Source organism: Hippocampus bargibanti, linkage group LG08 (assembly GCF_051943395.1).
Source record: "Hippocampus bargibanti isolate YZ-2025 linkage group LG08, ASM5194339v1, whole genome shotgun sequence".
Classification (NCBI taxonomy): Eukaryota; Metazoa; Chordata; class Actinopteri; order Syngnathiformes; family Syngnathidae; genus Hippocampus; species Hippocampus bargibanti.
The window spans coordinates 691,524-719,480 of NC_142741.1; the positions used below are offsets into that span (position 1 = coordinate 691,524).

At 41.0% G+C, this 27,957-nt stretch overlaps 1 long non-coding RNA gene across 1 annotated transcript in view; it reads left to right on the top strand.

Annotated features, from left to right (window-relative positions):
• Positions 1 to 24,502, top strand: part of LOC148894205 (uncharacterized) — a 48,652-nt gene extending 24,150 nt beyond the window's left edge. The window contains exon 3 of the long non-coding RNA XR_016115728.1: positions 24,173 to 24,502. This is a non-coding gene — a long non-coding RNA (uncharacterized LOC148894205). The remainder of the gene's footprint in view (positions 1 to 24,172) is intronic.
• The last annotated feature ends 3,455 nt before the right edge of the window (positions 24,503 to 27,957 follow it).

The following is a 27,957-nucleotide window of genomic DNA, read 5'->3' on the forward strand; positions in this document are numbered from 1 at the left end:
GATAAAGCACTGTAGACAGAGAGTGAGGCCATTCTCCAAAAAGAAAATGGCAGCCCACTTTTTTTTGTCCTCTATTCCCCGCCCCCAGTCTTTGGTTAAAGCCACGTGATTGGTCAAGAACGCAGCAGTGAGGGGAGGTGGTTTAAACGAGACAGAAGAGACAGGCAGACGACTGAGAGAGAGTGAGAAAATGGATAGAAAACAGTGACATTTGGACTGGTTTCAACTTTGATAGTTCAAAGGCAGAGTGTAGACTGCAAGGTTAAAATTTTCATCAATCAGGCTCCACAAATAACCCGCACAAGCCATCTGTACACTTGATGCAAAAAGCTATCAACCCAGCTAAACAGAACATAATTGATGAGGAACAAGGTGACATGATGGCAGAGAAAGCACCTACAAGGGATCATTCCTCAATGATGGTGAAAGAAGAAGGCTACGTTCCTCATCAAGTGTTTCAATGCTGATGAAAGCGGCCACTCCACTCCATCAAGCCATCAACGACCATCACAAGGTTAAATAAAACCACTTTATTATACAGTACAGTTTATTTCTTTAATTATAATACCATAGCACATATATTATACATAAATACATAAAAAATACATATACATAAAAAAGGTATATTGTATGTTGTTTTAAGGCTTATTTAGTAGAAAAATTTGTTTTATGGGGCCGTGGGAACGGATTATTCTCATTTTAATGGTTTCCTATGGGAAATTGATTTTTGGGATACACACTTTTCGCCTTACGCACTCTGTCTGGGAACCAATTAAGTTCGTGAGCCAAGGTATCACTGTATTAGTTTTTCTTTGTGCAACGTCCTTCCAAAACAATTCTGTGTTTCTCTCTTTTTCTGTGGCTCGGGGTGTTTAATCCTACTGGTCATTTGTTAGAGCGGCCGTTTTTCCCACATGGCGGCGAGGCCGTTGGCGAAGCGTCGGGGAACACGGGAGGTGAAAGCTTCTAGTCGCGTATCAGAGCCGGGCGGTGGGGGAGTTCCGCTCATTTATCTCCATTTTAGCGCAAACGGTGTCGAGTAATAAACGGCAAAGTGAAAATGGTGTTTATCACTGGAATGACAACATCTCCCACATGCTGCCGGAGAAATCTCGCAAAGAGATAAGGCATTAGTCTGCGGGGGAATCCAATTACGGGGGAGGCCTTTACATCGCGATAATCAAGCGGAGGTGGATTGCTGGATAACCGCGCGGAGGGAGGTCTGGTCGGAGAGATCGAGGTTACTCGCACTTGGACTTTATTTTCTGTACTGTGACGAATTCGACCCCCTCGTGGATTAGGGGAAGACCGCATGACTGCGCTACTCTTCAATGGTTCAAGCTCATTTGCAGTCATTGTTGCATTTTTGGTCAAAGAACAGACAACTTGTGATTGAACATATCATTTATGAAATCATATTTTATGTCAATCAGCTATCGGGGTTGAAAATGACCCCCAAACAAATCAATCAATAAGTAATCAATCAATCCACATCAGTTGTGCCTTAGTAGAGTTGTACCCCAAAGAAGAAGAGCCATATTGGTTGCTGGTGTTGTTGCATTGCCGGAGCACCGCCGGGTTTGTCTTTTCCGCCGTGCTGCTTTCCTGCTGCTCAGGGAAGGGGGCGGGAGGTGGGGGGTTTGCAGAAGTGTGTGTGTGTGTGGGGGGGGGGGGGAGGGGGGGGAGTTCACAGGAGACCAGCTGTGTCAAGTATATCGTCACATGCATAAACAGCATATCCTTTGACGGATATACTTCCATTTAGCAGTTGTCTTTTGTCTTCATCGGGGAAAAAAACGTAGAAGCACATTTGAGTCCCCCCCGCCCCCTCCATGTTGATTCCATCAGATCCGTCACCTTCAAAGCTGCCGAGTGCACACTAGGTGCACGTGTGGCCGCAAGGGCAAAATGGACATTTCTGCTCTCAGCAAAGCTCTCTGCTGACATGACATTTTCACAACACCCTCTATCGGGCAAGCCAATTATCATAATAATAAAAAAAAACAAGCCAAAAATTCTCAAGGTCAATTTACAGTCAGAGGATCAGTTTGTAGTTTGATCTCAGCTGTTGGTCTTCAGCCCCTCAAGCAAAAAGTCGGCTTGACAGTACTGGAAAAACTATATTGTTGTGGTATCATATGAGCGTTTAGCGCTTCTGGTCTGTGTCGTACTGCATTGTTTGTGATGAGCATGCATTCTGACTTCTGACCTTCCACCTCTTTAGCACCCTCGTAACCCCCGCAGAAAGTTCACCGGAGGGTCAGGGAGTCCCTCTGTCGGCTCAGACACTGTCTTGATGTAACCCCCCCCCCCCCTCTCTTTTTTGTAGTAATGTGACACACATGCAAAACACAACACGGCCATTACATTCGGGAATGGCAGCAAATGAGTTCATCCATTACAGCATTCCTCAATCTTTAAAGCTAGCGCGATATTGGCGCTACTTTTTTTTTAGCCTGTCTTTCTAGTTGTCTGCTAGCCTGACGCTAGCAGACTTTTGTAGGGCAAGTTGTGCGGTCTCGTTAAATACACAACGTGTAATTGTTTTTATTTTATGGTAAGTTAAGACAAAGCTGTTTAAAGCTAGCGTGACATTGGCGCTACTTTTGTTAGCCTGTCTTTTAAGTTGTGTGCTAGCATAGAGCTAGCCGATTTTAATAGGGCAAGTTGTGCGGTCTTGTTAAATACACGACGTGTAATTGTTTTTATTTTATGGTAAGTTGAACAATAAAGTTCCACTACGAGCGCCAATAAACACTTTACAGACTTGTTTGCAATCTGCCACGCTGTCATGCTGTGAAGTCGAGCTAGCTGCCAGTCGTCGTCGTTCTTATCATTTCTTTTAAAGAGCGTTTTCACGTCTGTGTTTACCTTCACTGACAGTTTGATGCGGTTTGGGATACTCCGCAGCTTCAGGCAACACCGCTAGCGCTGAGGTTTACATTCTTCACATGAGGAGGTCACATGCCGCTACGCGTCCTGCATGACCTCTTTGCATGCAAAACCGGAACACCGCCATTATTTTCTTCAAACTATTATCAGCGCAGTTTTCACTCTGTAAATTATTTGATGGCGAGGAACCGCAATCACTTGACACTTTGTTTGAAGATCAGATTAGTTCCGGTGTCATTTTACGACGGAGACCATGATAAAAATGGCCGCCAGTGCTGAGATGCGTGTTGACACCATTACTCATGTTTTCTGCCACGCGCATCAATCTTCACATGTTGTACCGGCGCTCCTGAGGTGAATGAATTTGTCACTTTGGAGTTCAGAACGAGGTCGCGAAGACACGCGTGTGAGGGGAGCGCAGCGGGTAAAAAATGCCCCACACGCACCATCCATTTTTCTTTCTTTTCCATCTTTTCTCCCATCTCACAAACACGTCTTGCTTTGCTTCATCTCCGCATTGAGCGGATTGATGCGTTTCCATGACAATATTGAGATACACAAATAGGTGGCAGATGTCTCATGTGATGCCAATCAGATTTTTTTCTCTTTTTTTTCCACGCAAGAGTGCTCATAATTACATGCGTCTTTCAGAAAGACATATTTTCAAGCACAGACGAGAGAGTACTGCTATTAAACACGCTGTAAGCCTCGGGCATTGATATCGTGCTTGAACCTCTCACACATGGTGAGTCTGGGTACTGATGTGAAGAGAGCCAATGTATCGTTTTTCCCGGTGTATAAGGCGCACCTAAAAGCATACATTTTCTTCAAAAGATGACCCTGCGCCTTATAATCCGGTGCGCCTTATATGTGAAGTCATATTGGGTCGCAAAAGGTCTCATAACTTACTGTCAGCAGCCACTGACACCGTTTCCCACTGTAGAAGAAGCTGTGCGCCTTATAATGTGGTGTGCCTTATATTTAGAAACTTAGATATTTACATATTATATTTGGAAAACTTTTTTTTCATTCATTGATTGTGCGCCTTATACTCGAGTGCGCCTTATATATGGAAAAAAGTTTGAAATTACACTATTCATGGTCCTTATAAACTGGTAGGTTTCAAATAAGAAGTCAAGAATAATTATTACTGTTATTGTGGTTTTCATACAACAATTAGATATTTTGGTTCGGACTTTAGTTTGCGTCCTGGAACTTGAAATGCTTGATTTGCTTTCGTGGTCCGAATAAAATGATGTGGCGGGCCAGTTTTGGCCCCCGGGCCTTGACTTTGACACCTGTGATTTAAATCAACCATTGCTCACAAGTAATGCAAAATGCCATAGACAGACGGGCCTTATACTGCGGTGCGCCTGATACACCGGAAAATACGGTTCATTTTTTTAACATGACTAAATTTGAGTTAATTTTTCTACTTTCACCAGTCTTTTTTTCAACACAAGTACTCTGTGTATTTCTGCTCAAGTACAGAATGTGACTACTTTTTCCACCATTGTGCCAAATGAAATTTCAGCCCTTGAAGGAAGCACAGCTTCCTTCACCTTTGGTCGTGCTCCTTGGTGGGAAAATACAGCACCTGTAGTACAAAAGCCCGGTTGGACATTTGATGCAAAACGACCATAATTGACTCATAACAATTAACAGATCCATTTTACAGCTATAAGCATCCAAAGACTTCATTTAGTCTGTTCTCCGTAGTCGGTGAAGGTGTTCCAGGGGTTGGACCTCCCTCGGAGCGTTGCCATTTTTGTCAAAGAACTACATGCGCAATGGCTGTGAAAGGATTCATTAGTTGTGTTATCAGCGGAAGCGGCCGCTTTTGTCAGCTACCTGCTATTTACTTCACCTCATTACCGTGACTTGCCTGATACTGGCGGGAGTGTCAACATCATTAACACCAACTGTCATTAGTCAAGTTGGTCCAGCGGAGAAAAAATGAGTTATTCAGCCTCTCTCCATTGTGGCAACAATTGCCCCGTCAACAGTTTGGCTTGATAGTCAATTTGTTGACATGGAAATAAAATGTAGAAGCTCAACAGAGAACGTAGACATTAGCGCTTAGTAAATACGAGAGACAAATTGATAAAACATAAACAAAATTGTCAATGTCCTCTAAAGTGGAAGCAGTACACTCAGTGATCAGTGAAAATGCTGTTTGTATACAACTATATAATCAATACTTTGACAGGATTAAAGCAGTAATTCATGCTTTTGTCACATCTCGGCTCGATTACTGTAATGTGCGTTACTTTGGTGTCAGCCAATCCTCCATGAAGCATCTCCAGCTGGTCCGGAATGCTACTGCTCACCTCTTGACTGGTACTCGCAAGAGGGAGCACACACTGACATCCTTTCACTGGCTATATCAATCAATATTTATTGTATTGTATGATTAGAAAAAAATCTGCATGCAGCTGACCCCATATTTTGTCATAAGCTTTTTAATGATCTACATTTGCCAAAAGATACACAACTTTGATATTAGACGTGGCTATGGCTTGTCCAATAGCTTCCGATTTGATGCTGATAGACAGAGAGGAACCGATTCAGCTGTGATAATAGTTCTTTTTTTCAGAGAGGATAAAGAATATATGCCTTTAACTGCGCCTTATAGTCCGGTGCACCTTCTATATGGAAAAAGTTTGAAAATATACCATTCATTTGGGTTGGCGTTTGTGTGAGATGTGTGACAGGTTCAACGACACTAACACTCACCCTAGCCCTAGCCCTAGCCCTAACCCTAACCCTAACCCTTGCGACGAAAAATTAGTCTAGTTCCCCAAATTTGCACTAGGTTGAGAGTTGTCACCTCCGGCAGGGTTTAAACAAACAAGCGTCCTCACACCTTGTCATCTCTCTAACTTAGCTGGATGTTATTGAAGCCAACTTCAAGGCCTCTGGAGCAGCTGCAATCACTTATGTCAGTCGGCCTCAGTTCCCAGACCTTCTGTGCCCTCGCTCGGCATCCCATCAGCATCAGGATAAGGGGGAAGGGGAGTCCTCACTACCCCTCAACCTTCCACGCTGCTTCACTGAAACCTACTCGACCTCAGCCGAGATGAGCGGCAAAAATGAAGCTCAGGAGTGGAGAACATGGAGAAGTTGATGGTGGGCTGGACTTTGGGAAGCATTGTGCTGCCCAATGGCAGGCTTGGATCCTCTGATTGACGGCGTAGCATGAAGTTCTGGGCATTTCTTCTCCCAATTGGCTCGGTTGGTGCGTGGTGGGATGCACAGCCGAGAGGAGCAAGTCAACAACAATATCACAGTTTTGTCATTTGAAAGCCAAACCGCCTGGTTGTCACATTTGCAGTTATGAAGGGAAATTGATTGATTGATTGAGGTAACCATGATGTAAAAGTCTTAGGTGGAAAACACTTAACAGGATGATGTGAGTTTGTAAAGTGACCTTGAGAGTTTTGAAAGGGGCTTATAAATTAAATGTATCATTATTATTATTATTATTTATTTATTTTACGAGCATAACAGTCATGATCATGCTAGCTAACACTTATCAGGTGGCATAAACATGATCTTAAAATGAGACAGAGAAAAAGAGACCGCATAGCTATTGAAACTTTATTTTACTAGCATAAAAGTCGTGCTAATGCTAACTAGCACTTATTTTTGTTATTTTTGTACCACATTTCAGTCAATACTTTTTTTTCAATATAACATAACATTAAAAGTGTCATATGAGTCTGAATGTACTCATTTTTAAGAATACTACACACATACTTCTACTCGAGTACAGAGTGCGGGTGCCTTTCATATTCATATTCTTCATATTCACGTGTTGGCGGTCTTCTGGCCTCACGTGAGTCATCAGAGATTTTTGGAGCTGCTTTGCCCTCTAGTGGCAAGGCGACACACTGGCGTCCGGCAGACCACCATCAGCCCACCTCCAAGTAGGCCCCCCTTAGGCCCCCCTACACCCCTTATTCCAACACTCCAGCTCAGCGGACAGGGAGAGTATACAGAGTACACAGGCCTACGCTTTGAAGTATGATTCCGGAACGACTAAATCAACTATTTTATTAATGTCCAAGATGAATTCATGATGTACCCCCTCTCACCCCCACTGAAAGAAAATTCTGGCAAGCCTTGGCGATTTAGCATTAAATGAGTGACACATTGTGGTTGCTGTTGACCAAAGAGGCTGCCCACGGAAAGTGAAAGTTGATATTGATGGATCATTTTTTGTCTTATATCATATTTACGCTAACTTGAATAAGACCCGCGCTGCAAGAATTAAAGGACAACCGACACCTCTAGACTAGTTGTGTCCATAATTTGTAAAATGACTTTAAATGACGTCGACTGAGCGCATCTTACAAAGATTCCACCACATATAGCTATATTTGATCTTTCAGGAAGTCTTGTTTTCGAGTTGGTGACGATTCCTGACGTGACGTCACGGAGGGAACGCCCCTGACCGAGAAAGGGACACACAATGCATTTTGGGTACTTTGTTTGTTCTGGAAACATCGTGTTGATGGCGAAATTAGAAGGAAAACGACATAAATAACGCAATGGTGAATCGTTGTGTGTCGCAGCCAATTGCGGTGACATGCATAAAGAAGGTGTAAATTGACATAAATTCCCGGCGGACACATCGGCCCATTTCCAACGGCGCTTGTGCGCCATCTTGTGTATTTTCTGGCCGCTACATTGGAGTCCAGACGGCTCGAATTGATACGGAAGGACTTCTTGAATCGATTGCAAACATTGATGCTTTCCTCTTCAGAACTGTTTGAATCATATTCATAACTGGATGAGTAACAAGAAAGCATCTTCTCCGAATCTGAACTCTCTGAAGCCATAGTTTTGATTCTGGAGCAAGGCAGTGTGTGACCAATAGTGACATCACGAACAAGGGGGCGGGACTTTCTGAATCTGCCTAGTTTTGAGCTCATTTTGTGGCAGTTTTGGGACACTTGAAGTCATTTTTATTGGTGTTTTGCATTTGACTAAAAATATCAACCTGCATGTTTTGGGTATTTTCGAGCTTATAAAACGTTTTTCTGATGTCAGTTAGGAAACAAAAAAAATGGTGTCTGTTGTGCTTTTAAGACAGCAGGCGTGTGTGAGTTTAATTGTGGTTGGTGTTGGTGAGAAGCTCCTCTGACAGTGGTAACGTGAGACTTGAGTAGGAGAGCCATTTGCTTGCTTATGACCGCGGATGTCTTGACGGGGTCAACTGGACGGCTCCAACTTTTGCGTTCTGGCTTCCCTCCGTGGCACAGCATTGGTCACTTCACACCCAGTCGCTTGACGAGCACCTCCGTTTTGAGGGGAGCCTCATTCACCAGATTGCTCCACTGTGTGGTCGCTGAGGACGACACCATATGTACCCTAGTTTCTGGTGTATAAGGTGTACGTACTCAAAAGCCTTGGTTTTCTTGAAAAGATGACCCTGCGCCTTATCCGCGGGAGCGCCTTATATGTCAAGTCATATTGAGTCACAACGACTCGACACCCGCTGACTCAAATTTCTCCTGTAGAAGCAGTAGTAGTAATAAGAATAATAATCCATTTCATTTTCAAGCGCCTTTCAATACTTTCAAGGACACTTTATAGTCACAGGATAAGTTTTTTTTTTGTGGGTGAGTAGCGGCAGCCACATGCGCCAGCGTTCACTCAACCCCGAAGTAACTCAAATAGATAGCAAGTTAGCTAGCAAGCGAATAGATAGCTAAGAGCTAGCGAATAGCTAGCTAATAGCTATTGAATTGATAGCTAATAGCCAGCGAATAGAGAGATAATAGCAAGTGAATAGAGAGCTAATAGCTAGTGAATAAATAGATAATAGCCAGCGAATAGATAGCTATTAGCTAGCGAACAGCTAGCCACTAGTCAGCGAACAGATAACCATTAGCCAGCGAACAGATAGCTACCAGCTAGCGAATAAATAGCTAATAGCTAGTGAATAGATAATAGCGTGCGAATAGATAGCTATTAGCCAACAAACAGCTAGCCACTAGCCGGCGAACAGATAGCCATTCGCCAGTGAACAGATAGCTACTAGCTCGCGAACAGATAGCCATTAGCTAGCGAATAGATAGCTAATAGCTAGTGAATGGGTAGCTAATAGCTAGCTAGCGAATAGATAGCTAATAGCTAGTGAATGGGTAGCTAATAGCTAGTGAATAGATAGTAAATAGCTAATAGCTAGCGAATAGAAATCAGGGTCGCCATTGCAAGACTTGCCCCCATCTGAGACGTTGCATCTTCCCTTTTGCATCATGGATTTAAAATGCAAGAATGCATTAAAATTGTTCCATTTATAACTGTAATAAGCTAATACTTAAAATATGACATTGAGTGTGACTTAAACGCCGCTATTTAATTCAAACACTCGTTTATTTGCCGTGTGGCTAACATAAAAGCTAATCACACATTTTGACAACATAAGCACATTTTTAATTATTCATCACGCAACAATGTGTTTGGACATTTAGCTTTAGCAACTAATACTTTTAATAGGTTCTGAGTATAATGAATTGCAAGACCACTATGTTATTATTATTATTTTTTTTAAGTGACTACACTTAATTTATTATATTCATTCTTTTACTTTTCCTTGCATGAGATACGTCACAAGCATTATGGATTTTATAGCATAATGGGCCCATTATAATGATAAAACCAGACCACCAGAAAGTGAGTCCCCAACTAATAGAACTCCAGGAGAGAATCTCGCAAAACAGCGTGTGTGCGCACACACACGCACACACACACACACACACACACACACACACACACACACACACACACACACACACACACACACACACACACACACACACACACACCCAGATGATTCCTGCTTGCTGACACAGTAAAGCAACAGCTGTCAGCCAAAATAAATGTTGTGGCCAATGGGAAAGCAAGATGGCAATGCATCATTTGAAGTGAGTGGACCTTTGTGGCACAACGCGTGTCTCTTAACCTTTCCTTGATTTGTCTTGCTGGATTAGCTCGCTCTGAGCAACAGCGCTACTTCAACTTCAGCCCGTCCGTGGATTTGCTTCCGGGTCCTTTCGTGGGCTGGAAAAAAATGAGTTAATGTGTGTTTTCATACATGATGATTCTATTGGAATTAAGGAAAGCTTTTAATGAGGGACGAAACTAAAGTATTAGTAGTTTAGACGCATGTCCTATTTTTTTTTTTTTTTTACATACACCATAAAATTATTTCCACAGATGTTTTGCGAATAACACAATGGAACTTTCTGTTGAATTTTTTTTGAGCAGTTAGAAAAAGAAAAAAGTACATTGAACATCTTAAATTCCGGATATCCCATAATCATCCAGATAAAACGGCTTACAATTCTTGCACTTCCACATATGCAAAATCCTGTTCACTGTGCCATAAGAAAAGAAAAATAATTTAATTTAATTTAATTTAAAAGAAGCAGTATAATAATAATGGTAATCATAATTATAATAATGATAATAATAATAACAATGGTAATAATAATAATAATAATAATAATCTTAGTATAATAATGATAATCATAATAATAATGATAATAATAATACTATGACTATGACTAATAATAATTATTATAATCATCATCATCATCATCATCCTAATCATAATCCTCTTAATCATATCATCCTAATCATAATAATAATAATAATAATAATAATAATAATAATAATAATAATAATAATAATAAACATAATAATAATAAACATAATAATAATAATAATAATAATAATAAACATAATAATAATAATAATAACAAAAGAATAATAATGTTAAGTTTTTCTGTGACCTTTCAACCAGAGACTGAAAATCACCGTCATCATTAAAGGGCAAAAAATGTCAAGTTTGAGAAAGACTCTTTTGTGTCACGTTATGACAAAAATAAATGACTTTGTCACTGGGTGCTTCCAGCGCATCAACATCAAATGCTTCATGCTAGCAAGAAGCTGATAAGACGGCGTCATCTCAGGGTGAGGAAGGCCAGAAACTCCCTAAATACTTCAAATACCTCAAGCCAAAGTCGCCATTAACATCTTCTGAAAGCAAATAGTCAATCATGTACATTCTCAGAAGACAAAAAAGGAGATGTTTACCATGCGGTCTGTCACTGGGGGCGCTAAAATGTTTGTACGCTCCAGAACAGATCTGAAACGTGTTAGCGACGACTTGTCGTCGTGTGTCTAGCCAAATTCCATATAGTCATTCAGCAGTGTGTCGCGACAGACTCCATTGTCGTGATGAGATTTCATCTCTACGACAATAATAATTTTCGGCTCTATCGCCCAGCTCTTGTTACCTGTTTGGTCAAAGAAGAAATTAAAATCGTAATTCAGGATAGTGGCCATCGTCTGTCAGTTTTTTTCTTTTTGATTGATAGCAATGTGTAATCAAGACAAACGTCTTTGTCTGTAGTCAACGGCTGGACACTTGTTATTTGAATTGGATTTGTCACCCCCAAGAAGGAAGTTGTAAAGCAAACAGGCTCCCTGCGCAGGAAGTGTGCCATCGTTGTCACCTTAAGGTTCTCGTTGCCGTTTTTACAAGCGCGATACTTGTTTTATACTTGCAGGCTGTTAAACAACACGATCGTTTACAAACTGATGACACAAACTGATCACGGTGCCTACAACAGTCCAATTGTTTTTGGATTGCTCGGTTTCATTTTTAGGACCGCTTTATGTTGTGTTTATTCCTCTTTCTTGCCCTAGACACTTTGCTAAGTCCAACCCTTCATTAAGCCTTATGACGCCCACCACTCACTCAAAATCTAGCTCGGGGGCTCAGGGAATGCCTCATTTGCCTTGTTTTTTATTGCGGCTATATAGTTGGAGCTGTAAATGCCGATGTGCTTGTGTATTGTTGTCTGGCGATCGGACCATGCGCAGGCATGCTAATGTTGGTGCTCCTGTCGTTTAGGCGTTAGCGACTTGTTGTGTTGTTTATCCTGTTAGCGCATGACGCAAAAATATCAAAAATGTACATTGCGGCCGTTCCGGTCCCAAAATTGTACGTGAGAACACATCGCTGTATATCTGTATTTCCAAAGAAAACTCCAACTGGGAGTGAAAACGGGATAAATACAGGCACACCTGCTAGCAAACTGCATATAACGACATCGTTCAGTGTTGTGAATGTGTTCAATGAGCAAATGTGATTGTGAGCCCAGTCGCCATCTGGGACAGAAAAAATATTTCTATCTAGCTAACCAGCAATCTAGCTCTCTATCTATCTAGCTAAGTAGCTATCTAGTTATATATTTAATTATCTGGCTATCTATCTAGTTAGCTAGCTAGCTGATAGATAGATAGGTAGGTAGGTTAGATGGCTAGCTAGCCAGATAGACAGATAGATGGTTAGCTAGCCAGATAGATAGATGTCTGTACACACGAATACCTTTTTGATGAGCTTCTCTGATGAATACATAGGACTATCATATTTTTCTTTTTGTCATATTGTCAGATACATTTTGATTCTTATCTGCATGTTTTGCATTTGTGTATAGTATTGATGGTTCCTTGTCGGGTGGATTGTGACCCACCCTCGATGGAGATATAATCCACCCTCATTTTTCTTTCTTATTTTATTTGTGGATTGTTCAGCCTTGGCAGAAGTCTGCGCTCAACTGATTGCCGACCTATTGAAATAGAATGTCAGTGGCCAGTGAGCGTCTTGTCTTGGGTGTGTGTTGTGAGCAAAGGCCCTTGGCTTCGATCCCTGGCCCGTGATTGGGTGAAGGTCGGGTGCAGAAGGGGAGACTGGCGGCTCCATAACTCCTTCGGACAGCCAATGACACACCTGGGAAAAATAGCAAGCCCAATGCTGACGGATGACCTCGACTCCAGCTGTTAAGATGCTGTCACGGACACTGGCGCATCTGCCAACTTTCTGTTTGTGTGTGTGTGTGTGTGCCCATTCAGAGTCCTCACTATATATATATATATATATATATATATATATATATATATATATATATATATATATATATATATATATATATATATATATATATATACAGTAAAGTCTCGTTATATCGATATTCAAGGGAGTCCGAAAAAATATCGATATAACCGGGACTATCGATATATCCGATATCGATATAACGAGACTTTACTGTATATATATATATATATATATATATATATATAAAACGTCCGACACCTTCAAAGAAGTCCAGATGACGGCTGAAGAAACCTTTTCATTGCTTTTGCATTCTCTGTTAGCATGAAGCTAAACGGAGCGATCAAAAGCAATGATTTGCAGACGAAATGAGAAAAGTGTCCACCAAATGTGATCAGCGCGAGGATTGAATCAACCCCTGCTGGGATTCCTTGCCATTTCCTGCCGCCGCTCTCGTATTGTTTCATTGTTCTGCCTGGCTTCTTTCAACACGCTGGCTTCATAGCGGCCCAAGTGTACACTACGCTACGCTACGCTACAGTACATAGCAGGAAGGAAGAGGGACATGGCGCTCGCTCGGGGTTGGGAGCAGGATCCCAAATCATAAAACCTGGCAACCCCCCCTGCTGTATTGTTCACGCCAGCATCCCCGCCCCGGTCTCAGTATTCCCTCTCCCCACGCTCGGTGCGTATCCTGTACTTTTAGGGGGTCGTAAATGTTGCTGTTGTTGTGGTTTTGTCACACACAGACGCACATGATTGCAGTCCAGCCGACCTCATTTGTCTTTGTTCAGTTCACTGCTGGTGGATTGGTGGCAAAAGGAAACAAAAAATATCTACAAAGAATGATCAGGGTTATAGAGGTTTCCCGCAGCAAGCTTTTAACGATTGGAGCCATAAAAATCAATTCATAAACGCAAATGAAGCCTCTTATTGGACTTTGAATGCATTGAAGGGGCTCTATATAGCACCACCATGTGGTTGTTTGTTTGAATGCACCAGGGTCGTGATGGCATTCATCGATATTTATCCAGACTAATATTGGACAAATATTTTTGGGGGGATATTCAACTTTTTATTGTTTGAAATACAAAAATAATGTGACAAATATTTTTTAAAACACATTTTGCATTTATAAATGATTATTTTTGCATTTTGCAGTTGATATGCAATATTGCTATTTGGTTATGCTTCACGAAAAAAGTGACCTTGAGAGTTTTTTAACGTGCTTATAAATAAAATTATTTTTATTTTTATTTTTATTTTTATTTTTATTACAAAACTACCTCAGACAAGGCATATGTAGTATCATCAGCGCCCTCTGGTGGCAGGGCACAGAGAAGGCGGGTTAAAAAAAATGATGTTGAAATATGCTCATGTAAAATGAAATCTCACTTTAACACTCATCCTTCAAACGAAAGCGGAAACCTTCAAAAAGGAAAGAAAATGAAAAAAAATGTAATATTAATCGACCTGAAGGGTTGGCCTAATTTATCAAATGGAGTTTTTTCAAGATATATTTCCTGTGATGGCGAGACGACTTGTGTAGTTAGTTAAAACGTTGTCTCGTGGCTCCAGTAAAATTGGAAATGAGCTCAGAAATACGCACTCTCTGATTCTGGCTTGAAAGAGAAATTACACACCTGGGAGAATTTTTATTTTATTTTTTCCCTTAAATGCAACCTGCAGCCCCTTTTTGGATAAATAAACTTTACAGTAAACAGTTTTGTATACATTACAGCTAAACAGTAATAGAAATCGATAATATGAAATATAAAATGATGAAAACGACACTAAAAGGTACAACCTTTCTAAATAAACTGTACAGTAAACAGTTTAAACATACATACATACATACATACATACATACATACATACATACATACATACATACATACATACATACATACATACACACAAAAGAAAGCATGTGTGGTTTGGCTAGCCGACTTTGGACTGGTTCTTGGTTTGGTTAATAAACTCTGACATGTCTACATCTACGGTGCACACCACAAAGATCAACTTAGTCTCATAAAACCAAATGAAATGTTCTTTTCCTTTTTTATTTGAACTCAAACGAGTATGATTCTTCCACCCTTGCGCTCAAGACAACATTTGACAGTAATTGAATCAAATGTTGATGATACGATTTTTTTGGCACATTCACAACGAGCTTAACATCTGCTCGATGGCAGCTGGATCCAGAAAGCCGTTCCAAATATCCTTCAGTTCTTTTTTCATCTCTGCGCAATTGAACAGGCGGCAATTCCGGAGAGAATCATTTGGGCTGTAAATGTATTTGTGGCAAAGGTCTTCCCACCGCGGGCCACCTGTAATTTGCGCTGTTAAATAAAGGACACTTCATTTCCTGCAGGCGCCAGCGCTGGCTCACATTCAAATTCACCGCACGCACGAAGCAGTTTGTTTTTATACGGGCAAGCGTCGGCCGGCCGCTATGAGACCTCGAGACAATCAGCATAAGTCATTCTTGCCTGTTGCCATTTACACAAGATGAATACTTCATGTCATGTCACTCTGTGGCGCTGAATACATCAACTTTCTTTCAAACTTGAACCGGTTTCACGTCGTCTCCGGTTTGTCGCACACAACTTTAATTGTGCTTCTTGTGGTCAAGGGCATTTGCATGGACTCCAGATCTTGTTATGTTGCAATATATGGACTTATTTTGCCACCTTAAAAGACAACCGACGTCACGTTTTTGTTTCCTAACTGACATCAGAAAAACGTTTTATAGCATCTAAAATACCCAAAACACGCACTATGATATTTTTAGTCACATGCAAAACACCAATCAAAATGACTTCAAGTGTCCAAAATCTGCAAAAAAAATGAACCCGGAAGTGACCTGTTTCAGAAGGTCCCGCCCCCTTGTTCGTGGTGTCACGCCAAGACGTCTTGCCTTGCTCTAGAATCAAAACAATGAATGGCTTCAGATTGGGAGAAGATGCTTTCTTGTCATTCATATGATTCAAATAGTTCTGAAGAGGAAAGCATACATGTTTGCAATCAATTAAAGAAGTCCTCCCGTATCAATTCGAGCCAATTCGACTCCAATGCAGCGTCCAAGAAAATGCACAAGATGGCGCCCAAGCTCCGTTGGAAATGGTCTCATTTGTCTGCTGGGAATTTGTGTCCACTAGTATCAAATAGTAGTCTTTGTGCAACACACAATGATTCACCATTCTCGTTATTTATGTGTTTTCCTTCTAATTTCGCCATCAACACGGATCAACACAAAGTTTTCAAACCAAAAAAAGTACCCAAAATGCATTGTGTGTCGCTTTCTCGGTCAGGGGCGTTCCTGACGTGACGTCACGTCAGGGATTGTCACCAACTCGAAAACAAGTCTTCCTGAATATTCAGCGCGAGTCTTAAAACGTAAAATAGAGCTATAAGCGGTGGAATCTTCTTAAAATGCGCTCAGTAGACGTCATTTGAAGTGATTTTACAAATTACGGACACACCGTGTCCGGAGGTGCCGGTTGTCCTTTTAGCAACAATCAGATTTAAATTGATTTCTATCATATCATTGTGGAGTGTTGAGGATTTCTCGAATTGTGACTTGATTGTGGTGGTGCTAAGCGACGGTTCCAGCTGGCTAAGTCCCGCGCTCGCGGCCTTAATACAAAAAGCACCGCTAATACATTGCCGTGATTTGTCGGATGACAAATTGTGGTGTAAGAAATATTGGAGGTCACAATTTGCTACGACCAGCTTTCAACTTGTGGTGAGGAGTCCATTTACATTTACATTAGCTCGGCGATAAATCCGTCAATTCCAAGCAGGCAAATTTGAGAAAACGCTGCTTTTTACGCCAATTTCGAGCGCCTCTCCAGCGGCCGACTTGACTGATGAATTGTTGGACTTTACTAATGAGACTCTTTACAGGGTGTGCTTGTTTCACATGAATCAAGGCCACTATGTGCTTGGATAAATACCCGCTCGCTCGGGCCTTGCGTGCGCCAAGCCGGTCAAAGCTCGTCCTCTCCCGTGGCAGGAAATTCCTGTGGAATGAATGAAGAGGAAACCCAAGCCACAAGCGCCCGAGTGATGGAAAAAGCCGTGGTCCCCCCCCCCCCCCTTTTTGGCGAGGACCCCGCTAGGATCCACTGATGAAATCATAATACACATCTTGAGTGTTCTTTTCATGAGTAGTTTAGCAGTAGATTCGTGTTTTTTCATCATTCTGCTGAGAGAAATGGACAGGGTCTTATTTCGGAGCTGGACAAATGACCCTTTCCCCCCTCCCGTGGGAGATGCAGTGGCATTCAATATTGTCAAATGTGCGGGTGTGTAGGTTTTTTTTTGTGTGTCAGTGTGATTTTGTTGGAGATTGTGGTTGAATTCTGGGATTTCCTGTGGAAATCATAATTATCTGCAGCCCACACCAGTGGACCAAACAACCCCCCGCCCCAAAATACACAGGTAACATCCGAGTTACGACCGGATTCCGTTCCGACAAAACGGTCATAAGTCAAACGGTCGTAAGTCAAACGGTCGTAAGTCGAAATCCATTCAAAATGGCCAACGTGACATTTACACGACAGGATAGGATAGCATCCGATGTCAATCTGTTGTTTTTAAGCAAAGTTTTCTATTGAATACTAAAAAAGCTAAAATGTTCATAAATTTAACGTTTGTAAGCCAAGGGGTTTGTAAACTGAGGTATCACTGTATTATTATTATAGCCTTTTCCACAATTTATTTCACTGTTTTTTTGGTGTGAATAAATTAGCCCACAAACAACACATGGCTATGTCATCTTAAGCGTCTGTTCGTAAATTGAAAACAACAACGTCCATTGATCACGTGTGAAAACGCCAAGCTGTTTGACCTCAAGTTAAGGACGCATTAACGGTGATTCATAGCAAGCAAAGTGTTCTCTCCATTAACTCCCGAAGGCGGCGTATATCCTGGCTGACCTATATTCCCAATTACCTCCGCCGTTCTTCACTCCTTACCTCTCGGCGCCGTCACTCAAGATCCCATCTGAAAGGAAGTCTTCCCAAGGCCACGTTGGCACACATCTTTCTGCATCCGTTAATACGCGAGGACCCCCGACTTACTGCGCCTTTCAAATGCAAGCACCGGCGGTGATAAATCTCTTGTGCTAATGCAGACGCTTCAGAGTTTCTGATTGTAAATAAAGCCATGGCGGACGGAGGCTATTTACGGCCCTTGGGCAAAAGGCTGCCTGCCCTTCCTGCCAAAGTTGCTTCGCAGCCAATCGGGATTCATTCTCAAAATATCCTTGACGTTGATTTTTATGGGATTGAAGTGTATCGGGGCCATCATAGTTTACGGTTAATTTTTCCAAGTATGAGCCAGTCACAGGTTAGTGTTCTATATGCTGCGTGAATTACGCCTTTTGTATTGAACTCATTACTTAAAGGACAACCCACACCATTTTTTTTTTTGTTTCTGAACTGACATCAGAAATACGTTTTATGCATCTAAAATTACCAAAACACGCAGGCTGATATTTATCGTCAAATGCAAAACCGCAATAAAAATGACTTCAAGTGTGCTAAAACTGCAACAAATTGAGCTGCGAATTGGGGATTTTCAGAAAGACCCGCCTCCAGTTCGTGACGTCACGTCAAGACGTCTTGCATTGTTGGAGAATCAAAACAATGGCTCCAGATTGGGAGAAGATGCTTTCTTGTTACTCATCCAGTTATGAATACGATTCAAATAGTTCTGAAGAGGAAAGCATACATGTTTGCAATCGATTAAAGAAGTCCGTACGGATCTATTCGAGCCGTCAGGACTCCAATGTAGCGTCCCAGAAAATGCACAAGATGGCGCCCAAGCTTCGTTGGAAATGGGCTGATTTGTCCGCTGGGAATTTGTGTCAACTAGTATCAAATAGTAGTCTTGGTGCAACACACGATTCACTATCGCGTTATGTGTTTTCCTTCTAATTTCGCCATCAACACAAAGTTTTTCAGACCAAACAAAATGCATTTTGTGTGGCTTTCGCGGTCAGGGGCGTTCCTGACGTGAAGTCACGTCAGGCATTGTCATCAATTCGAAAAACAAGACTTCCTGAATATTTAACGCGAGTCTTAAAGCGTAAAATATAGCGATATGCCGTGGAATCTTTGTCTTGTACGCTCAGTAGAAGTCATTTGAAGCCGTTTTCCAAATGATGGACACAACTCGTCCCGAGGCGTCGGTTGTCCTTTAAGCGCTCGTTGCATCTGAGTGGATCACCCACAGGTATGAAGGAACGCATTCCAGATGGCTGGCCAAACGACGCAAAATTCCCTTCCCTGGTCGGTAAACATGGCAGACGGCTTCAGCCTAGGGTATCACGCAGTATCTGCTGCTATGGACATCTAATCCCCCCATCCCCCAAAAAAGTGTGTTTTGCTTCTTTCGTTGATTGAAGTGAAGTGTCCCCCTACCACATGTTATCTGCGTGAAGCAAAGTATTCCCAACGGCTATGCTACAGATGGAGCTATTAAAAGCCAGACGCAGCATTTCTCTGCCAAATATGCTGGAAAATGACCAAGAACAATAGCTTCATCATATATGACTCAAGTTCACAGAAAAAAAACCGTCACGAGAGATGAGGGAAATGTTTCACAACAACTCGATTGGGAATTTTTATTATTATTATTATTATTATTATTATTATTATTATTATTATTATTATTGTTATTATTATAACTCCTTCACTGCAATAAAGCGTCCACTCCAGTGCCAGGTTTTTGTCATTTTCACTCAAATTCCAGGACCCACAGAAGAACCCAATGAGTTTTAGGACTATGTAAATATTCAATATGAAATTATTTTTCAAAATTCTATTTAATAGTAAATATTCAATTATTATTATTTGTTGTATTTTATAACCATAAAGAAATAAATGCTTACAGATTAGATCTGTTGGCTATCTATCCAGCTAGCTAGCTATTAGCTGGCTAGCTGGTTAGCTGGCTATCTATTGGATTGGATTGGATTTGCCATTATTAGTCTCGCAGTGGACAAATTTACATTACACAGCAGCAAAGTGAAAGCTAGCTGGCTGGCTATCTATTAGCTATCTTGTAGCTAACTAGCTGGCTGCCTATCTATTAGCTAGCTAGTAGCTAATAGATAGCCAGATATCTAGTAGCTAGCGAGCTTTTTATCTATTTGAGTTACTTCCGGGTTGAGTGAATGCTGGCGCGTGTGGCTGCCTCTGCTCACCCACTGAAAAACTGATCCAGGGACTGTACAGTGACCATAAGAGTTTTGAAAGGTGCTTACAAATGTAATGTATTATTATTATTATTATTCGTAGTAGTAGTAGTGGTAGTGGTAGTAAAACTGGGCAGTAAGAAATTTCATTGAAACGTTCCTGTTGAATTCAATGTGAAAATTCCTGATATAAAGACGCCATGCTATGAGCATATCATGTTTTCTTGTTGACAGTGTTTAATCTTCTTTTATTGCACTCAATGCAACCGTGGGTTATGCAATTTATTTTTAATATACATATATATATTTTTTTTTTTGGGGGGGGGAGGTGCTGACAGAGATGAAAAGGTTTCTTCAGCCGTCATCTGCACTTCTTTGAAGGTGTGGGACGTTTCGCTTCCCATCCAAGAAGCTTCGTCAGCAAACTAAAGTCAAGCTACCAGTAAGACTTTAGTTTGCTGACGAAGCTTCTTGGATGAGAAGCGAAACGTCCCACACCTTCAAAGAAGTGCAGATGACGGCTGAAGAAACGTTTTCATCGATGGACCATTCCTGTACGACTGACGTAGTGCTGACAGAGAGCTAAAAATCTCAAAGTTTGAAAATAATCAGGGCGCTTCTATAACATGAGCTGGAGTAAAGATATAGATCGTGGTTTGACAAATGATTATGATGATTCCGATGTTTCCCGCAGACAATTCCACGTTTTCATTTCCTGGTAAATTGTCTACGCCTACCCCCCCACCCCACCCCCCTTTCCGTGATTCCCATCTTCGCTTTGTGGTTTTATTAAAGCTAACATTTGTCAGCTGAGAGATTAGTGATATGCAAAATGGGAGTTTGCGCGCATTCCGCTTTCCTAAAAGGGGCTGTTTGAGAAATGACATCTGACGATTGCTTTGCTTTGACACGTCAGATAAGACCCGTGAGTAATGCGCAGAAGATTTTAGAGTCATTACTCTTTATTACATTTATGTATTTGTTATTTGTACCCCATATTTTTTTAGGCCTCGTATCACAGAAGAGGAAAATGTTGCACTTTTGGCCATTTTATGCAAAACGCCAACAAAATGATCATTTCAAAACTCTGCAATAGCGTCAAAGTGATGACGGTATCTAATACATCCGAAAGGATATTTAGCCAGCTAAATAGATCTCGCTAGCTGTTCGCTGTTCTAGCTATCTATTAGCTAATCTAATTTCTCTAGCTCATGTTTTTAATCGTCCAGCTAATGTATGTTTTATCAAGATTATCTATCTTTCTACCTAGCTAAAATAGCGAGCTACTATCTATCTATCTATCTGTCCGTCCGTCCATCCATCCAGATAGCTAGCTATCTAGATGGCTATCTTAGACAGATAGATGGCTATCTTAGACAGCTAGCTAGCTATATAGATAGCTATCTAGATAGTTAGCTATCTAGATAGCTATCTTAGAGAGATAGCTAGCTATCACTATCACTAGCGAGCTAGTTAGCGATCGAGCCCGTTAGCTATCGAGCTAGTTGAGCTAGTTCGCTATCAAGCTAGTTAGCTATTGAGCCAGTTATCTAGCTAGCTAGCTTTCAGCTGAGTCTGATACAGTGTTGTGCTAAAACCACCAACATGGAAATATCAAAATAATACATTTCAATCAAATATGAGGGTCAAAGAAAACCAATATCTGTCTGTTTGTCTGTCTCGCCATTTATCTAGCTACTGTCCAGCCATCCATTGGCAGATAGGTAGTCTGGCAGTATTTGTATGTTCCAAGTTTGATATGTTTACTTTATGTTAAGTAGACTTTTTCAGCTAAAGAATGGGTCGTGGATGGATTCAAATCATGACTGAATGTCATTTTTGGTCTTGAAATGCAGTGAGGGTGTCATGCTGTGTGGGGAAATTGTCCCACAAAGTGACTCTTTGCCCACTCGCAAAGTTAAATGGCTCCATCCGAATAGTAGGTAGCGCAGCCTATTTGTCGGGAGGCGGCCATTGCTCTCCACCTTGAGTCGCCTGGCAGTCAGGAGGCGCGTCGGCAAAAGGCCACTGTGACCATTCGCTTCGGTGTTGAGCTTGTCTCCTCAGGCTGCTTGCGACAGCCGATGGCTGTGGCCTCCTCCGTTCTGAAGACTGGCTGCGTTCATTACACAAATGGTTGGAGGAATGCTCTCGATTTCTGGCTGAAGATTGCCCTGGGGATTAGTTCCCGTCATACGGCAGGCAATGCATATGGCTGGAAGAAAATGCTACAGCATTTGTTACACTGCTGCCGTGGCATTTCAACCACCTGCATCATGTACTGTGGAACGCCCTATTATACATTTACGTCCACATTTTGCCACGTTTACTTTTCACGTTCGAAACAGAGTTCAATTTACACAAGAGAAAACAGCAAGTCATTTATCGGAATTTCCGATGTATAAGGCGCAATGGAACTTTTCAAACTTTTTACATATACACTGGCTTACGAACTTAACTGTTTCCCAAACAGTGTGTAAGGCGAAAAGTGTGTATCCCCAAAAATAATTTCCCATAGGAAACCATTAAAATGAGAATAATCCGTTCCCAGGTCCCCACAAAACATAATTTTCTAAGCCTTAAAACTACACAAAATATACCTTATTTTATGTACAATAAATGTGCTATGGCATTATAATCAAAGAAATAAACTGTACTGTATAATAAAGTCATTTTATTTACCTTCTTTACCTTCCTCACTGTTATTTCTCTGCTTCTGTCAGCTGCTAATAATCAAACAATCATTTCAGATCTCATCTGTGTATTTGCAGCAAGCACCCCCTTACCCCCCCGCGCCCCCACACACCCCCACTACTCCTCTCTGTGCAATCATTTTTCATGCTTATGTTGTCATGACCTGCTGGAGTGTGTATTCGGGGAGGGGGGGGGGGGGTTCTGCTGCGCTGTCCTGAGCTACAGAATGATGTAAGAGCACTGGTGTGTTGCTTCACCGGCCGGGGTGGGAAGGCGGGGGGGGGGGGGCGTCTTGCCATCAAATATTAATGACTCGGAAGCCCCGCCGCATGACAAGATGAATGTAATTGGCCCTCGCGGCTCTATCTGCGCATGTTAATGAGATGGAATGGTATTTAAATCAGCAGCAGCGTTCCCGACGCGAAAGACACAAACAAAGAAGAGAGCAGGAAGGCAGTGCCCGTATGAAAATATCTTTTTTTTTTTTGTTTTAAACTATGAAATATTCATGCTATTTGATTTAATGTGTTTATTTGTGGGGAGGGAATGGAGGTTTCAGGTGAGTGCATGTATGGAAAGCTGTTTGGGCATTTGGTTTATATCCTTCGACTATACATATGTACGATTTATTTTTATTTTTATGCATTTATTTATTTTTATTTTTATCTATTTATATTTATTCATTCATTTTTTATTTTTTATTTTTTATTTTTTATTTTTATTTATTTATGTATGTATGTATTTATTTATTTATTTTCAATTGAACATTTATGATAATTTCACAGGTCCATACAGTCAATGAAAAAAAAGCATACAACTCACTTCTACATCCATTAATATTCTGGAGTAGTTCCATTTTAAAATAATCCAAAACTAGGTGAATAATACAAAACATGTAAGGACTAATAATGTACCCAATAATACACCGTTTTTATAATATAATAAAATGAAAACAAAGAAAGAAAAGAAAAATATTCATAACTGGATGAGTAATAAGAAAGCATCTTCTCTGAATGTGAATTCTGTTTTGATTCTGGAGCAAGGCAGTTTGTAAAGGAGTATCCTGGTGTGACATCACGAACAAGGGGGCGGGACTTTCTGAATCTGACCAGTTCTGAGCTCATTTTGTGGCAGTTTTGGCACACTTGAAGTCATTTTTATTGGTGTTTGACTCAAAATATCAGCCTGCTTGTTTTGGCTATTTTAGATGCTATAAAACATTTTTCTGATGTCAGTTAGGAAACAAAAAAACGGTGTCGGTTGTCCTTTAATCTTCCATTTGAGAGCAGTGTGGTCATCCTCACTCGCACCTCATAAAAAAAAAAAAAGAAAAAACTCCATATCGTCATGTGACTCTGCCGTGATTCAAGGTGCGATGCCTTCAAGCTCTGGTGTTTCGGACAAAACTGTTAGTGTGTGTGTGTGTGTGTGTTTTAATCTATGTTGATGTGTGTGTTGTCACGCAGGCCCAGGCTAAGGGGGAGAGGTGTCAGCAGGAGGACAGATGGTCTCCCTCATGGTGGCTGAAATAAAAGAGGGAATTAGACCACTCCGAGGTGTACACTCTGACGCCAATTACGGCAAATAGATTGCAAGTGGACCTGCAGGCACCTGGGGGGAGGTGGCTCCTGGGGGAACACCTTCACCGTGCTGCATCTGGTTTGGGCGCCCATCACAAGAAACACGCACACACACACACACACACACTTCTGGAGCTAAGACCATGAGCATTTTATCAACGTTTGGACATACAGGAATGTGTTCTTTTCTTACTGGAAGAGGAATAGGACTGCTGAAGTATATAAAAAAGGTTGGCAAGATACTCACTTTAAAGTCAGAATTCTGAGATTAAAATCAGAATTCTCACTTTTAAGTCATGATTTCTCACTTTAAAGTCTTCAAAGTCAGAATTCTCACTGTAATTATTATTATTATTATTATTTTTTAATTTTATTGTTATTGGTTTTATTATTATTAATTTTATTATTATTATTTTTTATTTTATTATTATTATTATTATTATTAATATTATTGGAAACAACCCCATATGGAAGCTTTGCCTTCAAGTCTGTTTAGCTCAATGCTAAATTGTATTGGTAAATCCCATGACCTCGCTAATGCTAATGAATAGTAATACAGTATAACATAAGAAATGGAACGATTCCCAATTTGCAGCATCAAAATTATAAATATGACAAGTAGAAGCGCAAAAAGTATATATATATAAATAATATATGTAATCAATAATATGAATAAATGTATGTATAGTTTATTTTATTTTATAGCTTGGTTTTTCTATGACCAGTTGCTAAAGAAGCTAACTCCCAATCAAAAAAAAGTCCATGTCAGTCAAACTAAAACAATAAACATAATCGTAATAATCATAATAAATATAATAATAATAACTTTAACTAACTTTTACATACATAACTTTTAGTTGTTTTTTTTAATAGCTTTTTTATGACCAGTTCGTAAAGAAGTTAACACAGTTAACATGTACTTGCAAACATAAAAGCCTACGTCAGTCAAACTACAACAATAATAATAATAATGCATTTAATTTATAAGCGCCTTTCAAAACTTTCAAGGTCACTTTATCATGTTTACCATTTCCAGACATACCTTTTATTTTATAGCTTGTTTTTTTCTCGACCAGTTGGTAAAGAAGCTAACACAGTTAGCATGTCCTTTCAGTCCAAAAAATCCAACTTGAAGCATACATTTCGATCTTTTTTTCATGACGCCTTTTCTTTTCATGTCCTGTTTGTACTTCCTTTTGTATGTTTTTCTCTTTTTGAGTGAAGGATTTGCAAAGAAAGCATTTGAGACAGCGCTACGAGCCATTTTGGTTAGTTATTCATCCGCCTGCGGGACTTTGAAAGCAGTCAATGACTTTTGTCTTGCTGCCTTCCGCCTATTGACTTTCCACCGATTTCCCTCGCCGCTCCAACTTTGGAAAGATGCGGCGCCTGAATTAAATAAAGCGCCGCGATCAATAGAAAATATGGAACGCATCCGCCAATTCGCTTTAATCGCCTGTGGAACTTTGTGTGCAATGTGCAAATATAAACAAATGGGGAAACAAAGATGACGTGGCTCGCCTCCAAGTCTTTGGAATCAAAGAAAAAAACGCCGTGTTATTTTCCCAAGACGTGCAAACAGTAGGGAACAGCAGAAGCCATTAATCCGAGCCCCGTGGCTGAATGAAGGGAAGCACATTAGAGAAGAAGTATCTCTCAGCCCAAAACCTCGTGTTCCCATCAATGCTTCAATGAGAAAGATGCGGCGTAATGAAACAAAAGGCTGCTTGCCAAAGGCTGGAAAACACAAAACATTTGCTTTGAGAAAAACCTTACGTGATCCATTAACACCCCAAAAACTGAACTAACACACTTGTATTGTTAATTGTCATCCTGCCACATGCTCCTGAAATACACATGAGACTGTCACGGTTTGCAAGGTGGTGATAGTGGTTGTGGATCCCAAAAAAGCAGGCGGGAGGGAGCAGCAGGTTGCATTTGACACATTGTATTAAAATAAAGTCAGCAGGAACAAAATCTAAAACATCAAAGTCATCTGAACAGAAAAGTACAAAGTATCAAAGAAAACCAAGAGTAAAAGTCTGCCAAGATGAAACAAACCTGACGCAGCATACAATGACCCGACACCGAATGATCGTGCCGGGAGTATAGCGAAACGTTTATTTCCCCGATTAAAAAGGCCCAAATTTCCAGCCAACGCAACAACACCAGCAGCACATATCGGATGTTTGAAGTCTTTAAGGAACGATTTAATATCCTGCGTGAATGGTTTTAATAGAGTGAGCCATATTTGAGGTGGGCCACATCTCAGATTGTATCGCCGCTCAACATTTGTCAGCTGCCAAATTATTTCCCCTCCTCGTGTGTGCCGTTCATTTGTCAAAAGAACCCGCCTGCTGCTTTTCATGTCCCACTAAAATCACATTTTGCTTGTTATGGGAACGGGAAGGGGGCTTTTTAATATGATTATTATTTGGGTGATCATGCTATAATGCTAAAGGTACAGATGTCAAGAAGCTCCATTTATGGACATGATGCCGCATTTTTATCATAATCGCCTTGTTGTAAAGGCAAGATGAGTCCATATTTTTGTCAGCATTGGCAAGGGGTGGTGGTGGTGGACCCCCAAAAAGCAGGCAAGAGGGAGGAATAGCTTGCCGTTGACAAATTGTGTTCAATAAAGTCAGCCGGAACAAACAAAGACACCGGAGCAAAAATGTCCAAAGTAGCAAACAAAACACACCTGACAAGGTGAAACAAACAATGAGCCAATACTGATTGGTTGTGCCGTACATACATGGATTCGCAATTAATTTGTGGCTTTAATCCGGGTTAAAAGGGCTGCAACTGGAGAAATCCGTGTATTTTGAAATTTGCGATGAATGCTGAAAAAGTTGAATTGAAATGCTGAGGAAGGAATTGGATTGAATTAGGGCGGCCCGGTGTGACAGTAGTTAGCGCTTCGAACTCACAGTGCAGAAGTTGTGGGTTCGATCCCGGCTCCGGTACTTCCTGTGTGGAGTTTACAGCTTGTCCCCGCACCGGGCCTGTGTGGGTTTTCTCGGGGTAAGCTGGTTTTGACTTCAAGATGGAGCCACGACCGTGAGTGCCTTTCCATCAGCTCCTGTATTTTGTTTTTCTCCTTCTTCCTTTTCTTTACTCTTGCTTTCATACCTTTGCTGCTGTGAAATGTCAATGTATCCACTGCGAGACTAATCGAAGCTAATTCAATCCGATGGATGGACACTAAGATAGCATTAGCCTTAGCATTAGCACTGTACACAACGTCAATCCTGCCACGCTTCAGGCCACCGGGTATTTTTTTTTTCAACATCTAAACATTTCCACAGTGCCTGATCAACTATTTCATCTTCTTCAGCCAGCGACTTAAAGGCATTGTGTGAATTACGGCCGTGTATGCCACGCACGCTTATTCTTCCCTCCTGACAGTTTTATGGAAGTCATTATCCGCTTTGTGGCTATGGCTGTCAATGGCTTTTATGTGTGGCCAGTAGCTCCTCCATTCACCACATTTTAATGTCATCACACACAAAAGCGGGTTAGCATTTTGAATGTTAGCGCTCGTCTATCGGGTAGGGGGGGTCCAGGTTCTCTAAGTTTTTGTTAGCTCAGGTGCTAAGACTCATTTTGGCAACGTTAATGAGCAGCAGATGTAGCTGAGTGTGGCAAAGGGAGCGGGATGTTGTTGG